We start from the raw sequence: 10,677 nt of genomic DNA, 5'->3' as shown, positions 1-10,677 counted from the left end.
CAACTGCTTCCGGGGCATGAGCCGGTTCCGGTAGAGAGCTCAGGAAGTTGACAGAAGCCACGCCCTCACCTGGAGCCCTTGATTTCTCTTCGTGATTTATTGGCAGTGAAGTTTTGTGGTGTTATAGGATGGACCTCCCTCCGTGCAAAAGATAATTCTGCCAAATATTATAAAACCCAGATCTGCCTGGCTCCAATACCTGGTGCCTTTCTCATTAGACACTGAGCTACCATTTGGCCATCATTAATTTTTCTTTTATCCCCGTGCAAGGAACTTTATTTTAGCTCCTCCAATGCCAGGGACCTCATTGGTAACTTCACCTCCCAATTCATAATCAGGATTTTATTATTTTCCTTATTATTTTTGTTGTATTTTGCTTAATTTTATAATAATGCCCCCTATTTTATTCTTTAATTTATTCTTAGATTTGTGTAGTTCTGTGTATGAGTGCTTTGCTTGCTGATGCCTGAGGAATTCTCCTGGAACTGGAGTGCTGAGGTGGGTGTGAGCCACCATCTGGGTCCTGGGAAGCAAAGCCAGGTCCCCACAACAGCCATCTTCTCTCTCGCTGCAATTTCTGTTGTTGTTGTGGTCTTAAGGATCTTCCCAAGAACTCTGTTAAGCCTGTAGTGGTTAAGTCTCCACTCCCACGTGAGGAAACTGAGGGTAAGAGTCATTACTAGGTCGAGGTTGCTCCAGTTATTAGTGTAAAGTATAGATCTTGAGCCCAAGTCTTCAAAATGTCAAATATGATAGGCGTGTACTGTGTGATAGTCTAGCCAAATTAGAGAGTTCCAAGTTCAGCAAAGACCCTGTCTCAAGGGGCTGGAGAGATGGCTCAGTGGTTAAGAGCACTGGCTGCTCTCCCAGAGGTCTTGAGTTCAGTTCCCAGCAACACCATCTATAATGTGATCTGATGCCCTCTTCTGGTGTGCAGGTGTCCATGTAGGCAGAGCACTCATATAAATAAGCAGACAAAAATAAATAAATAAAGGCGGAGAGGAAGGAACCTGACATTGACCTCTGCCCTCCATACACGCACATATGTTCACATGCACACATACAGTACACATGTACACACACACATATAACACACAGAGAGAGCATAAAAGAGATGCTGTCTCCTGAAGAGAGTATGAAGGAGACAATGACTCGCTCCTCCCATCAGCTACATCTACCTGTTACTTACACCTAACACACTGTTGGCAGCTGGCGAGTTGACTAAGATGGTTACTAATACAGATGTAGTAATTCATGGTTTGGTTTTTCTTTTCCAGCTGCACTAACATATTGAGCTCTCAATGCCTTATGACATGCAGAGCAGTAAAGGCAGCCAGAAGGGAAAGGTAGGATTCTGTAAGGAGAGCAAGGTCAGCCTCCTTGGGAGCTGGAGTGGTGAAGGGAAGAGAGGACAGCACTGTTTAGCCTGGATCTTAACCCAGAGACTTGGGGGGTGGCGGAGTTAGAAGCCACAGTGCACTGGAGTACACAGAGCGCCTGCCTTCTGTTGGTGAACACTATATCCCAGCGCTTAGCGACAGGATTCGGACCTCGTCTCATGCTGGGGGCCCTGACTGCTCGCCATCCAGCCCTGCCTGACTCATTGTTGGGGCATAATAGCTATTGTTCTTGTTCACAAGGTCAGCGATGCCAGCTCCCTAACCTATCCCACAGGCCAGGGAACATGGACATTAGTGGAAGGAAGACCCCACAGGAGAAAGTTGAGTTTCTGCAAAGAGGTGGTACCTACTCAGTTGCCTGCGGACAGACCAGGGCATTTTCAAAGTCAGGTCTTCTGCCTCAACGACTTGCTGTTACAGCAAAGAATACCTTGGAGAGTACAGCTGAAGGCTGGGGGTATACACTGGGTTCAATCTGTGTGGAATAGGTTCTGTTGGGGTGCCAGTCTACACATCCCTGTTATCTATCCCTGCCATCATTATGCAGACCCACATCTCTTTCCTGGGGTCTACTATGGATTAATACCAATAGAAAGCATTTCCTGGCCCTGTGTGCCCCACACTTGCCCCCGCTGGCCCATCAGAGCAGCAGTTTTGGAATAACTGGCTTTTCCCTACCCCAAACCAAACCAAAAACCATGGAGTCCAGATTGTTTGTCTTGGCCAGCTTCTCCTGAGCAGGAGGCCTGCTCTGGAGTACAGTTGGTATGCCCAGTGTCTCTCTATGGAAGAAAATCAGTTTTCTGTTTCCAAGCAGCTAACAATTGCAACTAGCTTCTTGGTTAGTGGTGGGACTTTGTGCCTACTTCCCCTTCTCATAGAGACCGTGACAGCATGCACAAGACCTGCACAAATTCAAGCCAGACAAAACACCATCAAGTTTCCCTAGAGTGGTGGTTCTCAACCTTCCTAATGCTGTGACTCTTTAATACAGTTCTTCCTGTTATGGTAGGCCCCAACCATAAAATTATTTCTTTGCTACTTCATAACTGTAATTTTGTGTTATAAATCATAATTTAAATACCTGATATGCAGATATCTGATATTGGACCCCACTGGGGTTGAGAACCACTGCCCTAGAGGGTCTGAGATACAGGCAAAATTGAACAATACTAAGGGACCAGGAATTCTGGGTTGACCAGTAGGCCCTAAGTTGCAGGTGTGTCCATTAAATTTGTTTTGCATGATGAGCCACTCTTATCTGAGTAGGCAGAGGAGGGGAGAAAGTGACCAACTTGAAAAAATGAGGAAGTCTTGAGCTCTAAGCAAACAGGAAGGTGCTCACCTACATTCCAGAAGGCTCTAGGACACTTAACAGAGGCCCAAGACAGAAGACCAAAACCAGGAAGTTTAGTTGCTACCAGAAAGATTAATGGAGGTCCTGCAGACCACACCCTTCCCACCCACATACGTCACGAACCCTCTGCTAGAAGAGCTGGAAAGACTCTGACAGAACAGTCTCGGGAAAGTCAACACATTCGGCCTGATCGGTGGGTGACGGATGGGGGAGAACTGTGGGTGCTGAAGGAAAGCATCTGAAAGGGTGTGGAGGCTTAGGGGGAAATGGGCTGAAATCCAGTTGGAAGAGGCAAAGGGTGGAAACTGGTCAGAGACAGGCATTCCTCCAGTGGGTGGGAAGCTGGGCTGCAGGGTGGCTGCTGATGAAAAAGAACTGCACACAGGGTGAGCTGATTGCTTTACCAGCCTTGGACTCCCCAGATCTCACATTTTTGAGGGGTAGGAAGTGTAGTGGGTTTTTATTCCCTCCTCTCTCTTTTGGTTTCTTGTTGTTTGTTTAGTTAGTTGGTTGGTTGCCTTTATTTTATTTGTTGCTTGGTCGATTAACTGGTTGGTTAGTTTTTTGAGACAGGATCTCACTAGGTGTACTTGTTTGGCTTGGTGCTTTCTATGTAGACCAGGCTAGCCTTGAACTCACAGAGATCCTCCTGCCTCTGCCAAGGAGTACTGGGATTACAAATGCCTTTCCATAGCCATTCCACAGTCTCAGTTTAACAGGGTTTTTTTTTTAATGTAATTTATTTAGTTGTATTTTATGTGCGTTGATGTGAGGGTATTGGATCCCCTGGTGCTGGAGTTACAGACAGTTGTGAGCTGCCATATGGGTGTTAACCCGGGTCCTCTGTAAGAGCAGTCAGTGCTCTTAACCCCAGGGCTTATTTTATTTTATTTTATTTTATTTTAGTCTAGAGCTCTCCAAGTATGCTAGATTGGCTAGTTACAAACCCCAGGAATCCACCTGCCCCTGACTCCCTAATGTAGGGTTTATAAGCGCACATCTCCTTGTCTGCTGCTGTTTGTTTTGTTTTGTCTTTTGAGACATAGTTTCTCTGTCCTGGACTCGCTTTGTAGACCAGGCTAGCCTTGAACCAGATCTGCCTGCCTCTGCCTCCCCAAGTGCTGGGATTACAGGCCTGTGCCACCACGCCCTGCACAGTCTGCTGCTTTTTATATAGTCTTTGCTGCCTTTCCCCTGGAAGCTTGATCCAGCCACGTGGTGCCAACTCAATTTGAGAGAACTAAAACTAGGGTTCAATTCATAGTTCTCTCTAAACTTTCCAGGAGAAATCTCTGAACTTCTGATTTTCCTGCCTCTCCCTCTTGCTGGGATGAGAGGTGAACAGCCTCAGTTTGAGGTAGGATTTGTGTGGTACCTAGTGGAGCCCACGCCCCCCAGGTGACTGTCATCAGTTGAGTTCTGCAGCCATCTCCACTGTGAAGTTCCATGAACCTAGAAGGAGACCTTGTAGGACACTTCCCAATGCCACCACTCAGTCCTCAAGAGGCAATGTTCTAGAAGGATCAACTCACTAAGCAGATAGCTCATTTCCTCAGAACGGAGGAGAAGACAGGCAGATAAAGGTTTCTCTCTGTTTTAGTTACTGCCATAACTGTGGGCCTAATACAGTGTCTGGCTACTACAGTTGCTCAATGAACACGTACTAAGTAAATGGACTAGTTAAGGGTCAGTTTTATGGCCAGAAGGTGAGGCCATTATGGAGCCAGCCACCACCGTGACTTGATGTTAATTGCTGCGGCATGAGTTCTTTTAGCCTCCATGGGTCCTGATGTCAGCACAGAATGGGACTCACAGTGACACAGGGCAAAAGTCTATTAAACCAGGTAAGCAGGTGGCCACGAAACAGCCAGCCCAACAGGCCATGAAGAGTGGGACGTGTGCAACCTGAGACGCCTCAGGTCCAGAGTGGCTCATCTCATCTGTGGATGGGTTCTGTGAAGCCGCCTTGGTAGGTAGACGCGCAACTTGGCATCACCGCTAGCATCCCTTCCTTTCTTACATTCAGAATGGCCACCCAGGCCTGGAGAGGTAGTTAACTCGGTAGAGTTCTTGCCTAGGAACCCCATAAATTGGACATGGCAGCACCCACATATAATCCCAGCTCTGAAGAGGTGAAGGCAAAAAGGCTCAGAAATTGAGGGCCAACGTTTCTGCAGAAAATTCAAGGCCAGCCTGGAATACTTGAAACAGTTTTGTTTTGTTTTGTTTTTTGTTTTTAAGATGTCAGTACGATATTTCCCAGGCAGTCGGCATGGCTTCTGGATTAAGTCCAAATTCCATGGTTGGACAAATGCTAAATCTTACCGAGAACAAACAGTGTCTGTTAGTAACTGACCTTAGAGCAATGGAACAATAACTAATTTTTGAAGTTTATTTCTGGGCCTCTGAGTGCCAAGCTAGAAAAGAAGAGACTGCTATGTTTCCTATATGCTAATATAACGGATACTTTCTAGAAACCCTTGATAGAAAAAGTTGGGAGAGATATTCTGTTTTCATCACACTCTGCTTAGAATGCCAGCTCCTTGACCCTAATGATTAATTTAACCCTCTGTGCGCTGGAGAGGCCTTTTTTCTGATTGTGTGTGCATATGTATGATGTGAGAGAGTGTAGTGGGCCTGTGCTGTGGTGTGCAGAGGACAATTTTGGGAGTCACTCTCTGCTTCCACCGGTTGAGGCAGGGTCACTCGAGTAGTTCCTCCCATGTTGAAGGTGACTGGCTCTGGAATGGTGGCTCTCAAGCTGTGGGTTGTGACCCCTTTGGGGGTCCACCGCTTTCACAGGGGTCACCTAAGACCATTGGAATAGACAGACATTTACATTACATAACAGTAGCAAAATTAAAGTTATGAAGTAGCAATGAAATAATTTTATGGTTGGGGTCACCACAGCATGAGGAACAGTATTAAGGGGCCACAGCATTGGGGGGGCCGGGTTGAGAAGCACCACTCTGGAGCTTTGGACCATCTCCCTGTCTCATCTTGTTGTAGGGATGCTGGGAATATGGATCCATGCCACTGCATCTAGCATTTTTTTTCCAAGTGCGGTCCAGGACCAAACTCAGTCAGGCTTGCATAGGAGGTGCTTGTTTTCCTACAGAACCATATCACAGGCCTGAGAGGATGCCCAGCCCCAGACAGGGTTTCTCTGTGTAGCCCTGGCTATCCTGGAACCCACTCTGTAGATCAGGCTGGCCTCAAACTCACAGAGATCCACCAGTCTCTGTCTCCCAAGTGCTGGGGTCAATTGCTTGCAAGAGCACCACATCCGGCTTTAATTATATTTGGCTTCTTTTCTACTCAATTCAACGATTTTTATTGTCGATAATGTTATTTTGTGAGACAGGAAGTCCTGGCTGTCCTGGAACTTCCTTTGTAGACCAGGCAGAGCTCAAATTCTCAGAGATCCTCCTGCCTCTGCCTCCCCAGTGTTGGGATTAAAGGCATGCGCCACCACACCCAACTGAGAGAATGCTTTTTAAAGGTGTCTTTTTCTCAGTCATTTCCATACTGGACAGAGGGACACTACTAACTGTGCATTTCTAAGAGCTTGTCTATCTCTATGCTGAGCTGAATTCCATGCTTAAGGGACTGACAAGACGGCTCAGCAGGCAGAAGTGCCCGCCTCCAAACCTGATGGCCTGAATTCAAGCCCCAGGTCCCACATGGTAGAAAGACCCGCACACAGGCAGTGTGCTTTGTGCGTGCCCACACATGTATCTTTCATATGCACACAGTAAAATAAATAAATAAATAAATAAATAAATAAATAAATAAATGTATGTATGTAGTAAGAAGATAGAAAGCAATTAAGGATTCCCAATGTCTGCCTTCACCCTTACACACAACACCCTGGCACACACACAGATTACCTATCTGAAAGGGAATAAAAAGTTTCCATACTCCTCCCCCTACTGACCTAACCCCTGACCTTCTGTATAAGTGGTCTGGAAAGCGGAGAAATAATCCTGACAATGTCTCTGCAGCTTTTCCAAGGAATGTGAAGATGGCTCCTGCCCAGTGTGCAGCCCATGGGAAAAGGGAATAACTCCCACACTGGATAAGCGACTTAATTGCCTGGTATTCGCTGTCTCTGCTATAGACCCCTATGGTGGCCACCCCCCCCCAGGGGGTGGGGGGACTTTTTGAGAAAGAAGGGCTAATTAACTTCTCGTTGCTTTGAAAGTGCATCCAGGGGCAGGCTGACATCGCCCTGCAAATTCCGAGTCTTTTAAAGCCACTTTCAAATGTGTCTGTGTTTCATTTTGTTGACCTAGAGAGACAACCAGTTGTCATGTTCACAAGAATGACCTAACTGGGGCTGCTGCGGTTTGGGACTCTGCCTGCCTGCGCTTTTCGCCCTGTTTTGCCTGCAAGGCAAGGAGCCTGTTCTCCAGCCAGGAGATTGTGGTTAGTTTCCTGGCCTCCGCCCCACATGGGGACACACCTGCACCCCTGAGGGAGGGAGAGCCTGTGGAGGGTCTGTGAGGCCAGAACTGAGTCACTTGGCTGGATATGAGTCAAAAGACATTAGAACAGCACTTTGGCTCTTTGAGAACCCACACAAAAATCCTCTTGCATGTGACAATCCAGCCCATCATCAAGCTAAACCAAGAAAGGTGATTGCAGTTGGTGTCTCCTCTTGCCAGCCCCAAAGTTTGTTCTTCATGTGGAATTAACATAAAAGGAACCTTAGCAATCATCCTGACGGGATGAAGACACTTTAAAGAGCCGCGCACACCTCTCCCAGTGGCCACCAAACTATAGGAACAATGGACCCCAAGAAGTTGGAATTTCCCCCCAGGAGTCTCAGTTTGAAAGAAAGAAATGGCTGAAGCCTCAAACCAACCAGAGGGGGACTTCTGTCCAGGACGGAGATCTCACAGAGTCCTCACAACCTGTCAGACCACCTTGCAGGAAAGACTGGAGCCGAGACAGTGATGGCGGGAGGGACTGTGCCTTGACAGGGATTCAACTCACAATAGAGTCTGGAAGGCTAAACTTCACGTTAGGACCCTAAGGCAGGCTTGGGGTGCGTTGGACCTTTGTTGCTCTTCCCCATGCAGCCATATTGAATAAATCTCCCGTCTCTGCTCTTCTCTACAACTTCCTAATTCTGTACTAGGGATGGGGGCGGGGAGGCTGAGCCCAGCTCTTTATGGCTGCCGGGGCCCAGGCTGTGACCCTAAAACTTCTGTAGCATCCAGCAAGGATGAAGCCTCGCACCTGAGAGTATTGCATCCATGTCCGGCTACACTGTGCCAAGATCAGGAAGTTCAGGAAAACCACACTGGGGGCCACTCAGCGGCTTAGGCTTTCCTCCTATCCAAATCACTCTCCTATCTTGGAAAGTTATTTGAAATGTAACACAAATGAGTCTTTTCCCCCTCCTATATGAAGGTTTACCTTCATGTGACAAGTCCAGAAATAAGCTAGCCATCCATGGTGACATATGCCTATAATCCTGGGATTTGGGAACTGGAGGCCGGAAGACTAGGCTCTCAAGATAAGCCTTGGCTAATTAGTAAGTTCAAGATCAGCCATGGCTACCTGAGACCCTGTAAGCACAGAGTCTGAGACCCACTAACAGCAACCATAACAATAGTAATAGAACAGAGGCAGGAAGCTGGTTCAGTGGTTAGAGCACTCACCATCCGCCATTCAGCCCTGGGGGGTCTACATTTAATCTCCGGAATCCACATAAAGGTAGGAGAGAAATGACATGACAGCATTGTCCTTTGACATCTCTATATAGGCACTGTGGCAAATGAGACACACACACTGCAGAAATAATAATAATAAATCTTAAGTCCGAATGCCTTAAAAGCAATGTAGTATTTTGCAGAGGTAGCCATTTTTCCTGACCGGAAGTCCCATTTAGTGGCTCCACCCAGTACATCTCAGTGCAGAGAAGAGCTTCCTGCCTCTTCTGTAAATTAAAATTTCCTGTTAGATATCTTTCATTGTTCCACCCTGATCATCACCTTAACCCAGTCACAAAAAGTGGGGAGCCCAGCTTGAGGGGCTGCAGGGAGAAGAAAAGCTGTAACTACTTCTGCCTTGGGGTTCGGTCCCTGTGACAGTTTTCTAAGTGCCAAGTCTCTGAAGCAAGAACAGAAGAAGGGAAGCCAGGGTTCCTCAGACTGCACTGGTGCAGGGACCTCTGCATCCATCCCATTGCCATGGTGAGCATGGGTGCCCTTCACCACAGGCACCCTACTTCCCTGCTGCAGCTAGAAAGCAAGCAGTGCTCTCACAGGGTGGCACCCTCCACAGGACCCTGGGACAACTTACAGAAACACGGGTCACCACAACAGTCGTCCACAGCTATTTCCATCTGCCCTGGCTAGTTTTATGTCAACTTGACACAAGCTGGAGTCATCTGAAAAGAGGGAGCCTCATTTGAGAAAATGTCTCCATAAGGTCAGGTAGGCTGTAAGACATTTTCTTAATCAGTGAATTAATGGAGGAAGGCCCTGTCCATTCTAGGTGGTGTCATCCCTGGGCTGGTGGTCCTGAGGTCTGTAAGAAAGCAAGTTGACAGCCAGGCACGGTGGCACACACCTTTAATCCCAGCACTCAGGAAGCAGAGGCAGGCCGATCTCCGTGAGTTCAAAGCTAGCCTGGTCTACAGAGCAAATTCAGGACAGCCAGGGCTACACAGAGAACCCTGTCTCAGAGAAAGAAAAAGAAAAAGAAACAGGAAAGAAAGAAAGAAAGAAAGAAAGAAAGAAAGAAAGAAAGAAAGAAAGAAAAAGCAAGTTAAGCCATGAGGAGCAAGCCAGTAAGCAGCATTCCTGCATGACCTCTGCATCAGCTTCTGCCTCCAGGTTCCTGCCTTGACTTCCTTTGATGATGAACAGTGATGTGGAAACCTACACCCAACAAACGCTTTCCTCCCCAAGTTGTTTTGGTCTATGGCGCTTCATCACAGCAAGAGTAACCCTGACTAAGCCACCAGCTCTTTGGAGGAAGCACCTTTGAAAGATGCCAATGGCTTAAATGCAGCGTGGTGTACAGCTGGGAGGGGAAGCGAGCGACCTCCACCAGCTAGCCATCTGAGGCAAGGACCTTTGGTAGGAGAGAAAGGTGGGCTCCCCCTGCAGCTGGAGCAAAGCCCTTCCCAAGATGCCCTCTATGACTTGGAACCACTGGGCCAATCTCATCTGGGGTACAGTGAACTACGTGGTCGGTTCAGTGTAGCTTGCACTTCCCAGAGTCACTAATTAGCTCTAGACTTAAAGGTTAATGAGATAAAACATCTATAAATCAGGTTGATGGCTGATGCAAGAAAGCCCCGGCTCCTGCTCTGCTGCACTAACGCCATAAGTGTTCTATTTCGGGCTGTCCAGATGATTAAATTTGATTGCATACTACTGTATGTGAACAAATGTATAATCATAAAGCGTGTACTTAAATCATAAGCTACCTTGCTCAAGGCTTCTTTCTAAATTTAGCTATTCAATGCCAAGGAGAGAATGAGCCAATCAATTATTAACCAAATTAATCATCTCAGAATGAACTGGTCTGGGGACAGATTTAGAAGCGAATTTTCCCACATAGCACAAAATTCTATATGTTGCATTCGAAATATGTGTTCTGCTGGCGGGCTGGCTCGGGGGAACATGCTGGAAAGTACTTGCTGAGGCTCAAGGAGCAAAGTCTGAATGTGCATTACTCACTTTTTAAAAATATCCAGGTGCGGTGGCACACACCTGTGGCCCTGGGTGTGGGGACATACAGACAGACCCTGGGACCTCACTGGTCAGCCAGACTCACTGCGCGACACCACAGCTGCTCTTGGAATTTATGTCAATATCCACAGAAGTCAAAAGACAACTTCACGGAGTTGACTCTCTCCTTCTACCTTTGTCTGGGCCTGTGGCCAGGCTCTTGTGGTAA

At 47.3% G+C, this 10,677-nt stretch overlaps 1 long non-coding RNA gene across 1 annotated transcript; it reads left to right on the top strand.

The window, feature by feature from the left end:
* Positions 1-17: 17 nt before the first annotated feature.
* LOC311603708 lies at positions 18-10,471 on the top strand. The gene is made up of 3 exons (XR_014781223.1): positions 18-310; positions 426-498; positions 7,053-10,471. It is a non-coding gene; the product is annotated as an uncharacterized lncRNA (long non-coding RNA).
* Positions 10,472-10,677: the final 206 nt, after the last annotated feature.

Source organism: Acomys minous (assembly GCF_964271855.1).
Source record: "Acomys minous genome assembly, chromosome: 8".
Classification (NCBI taxonomy): domain Eukaryota; kingdom Metazoa; phylum Chordata; class Mammalia; order Rodentia; family Muridae; genus Acomys; species Acomys minous.
This window is presented reverse-complemented; position numbering and strand designations above follow the sequence as displayed.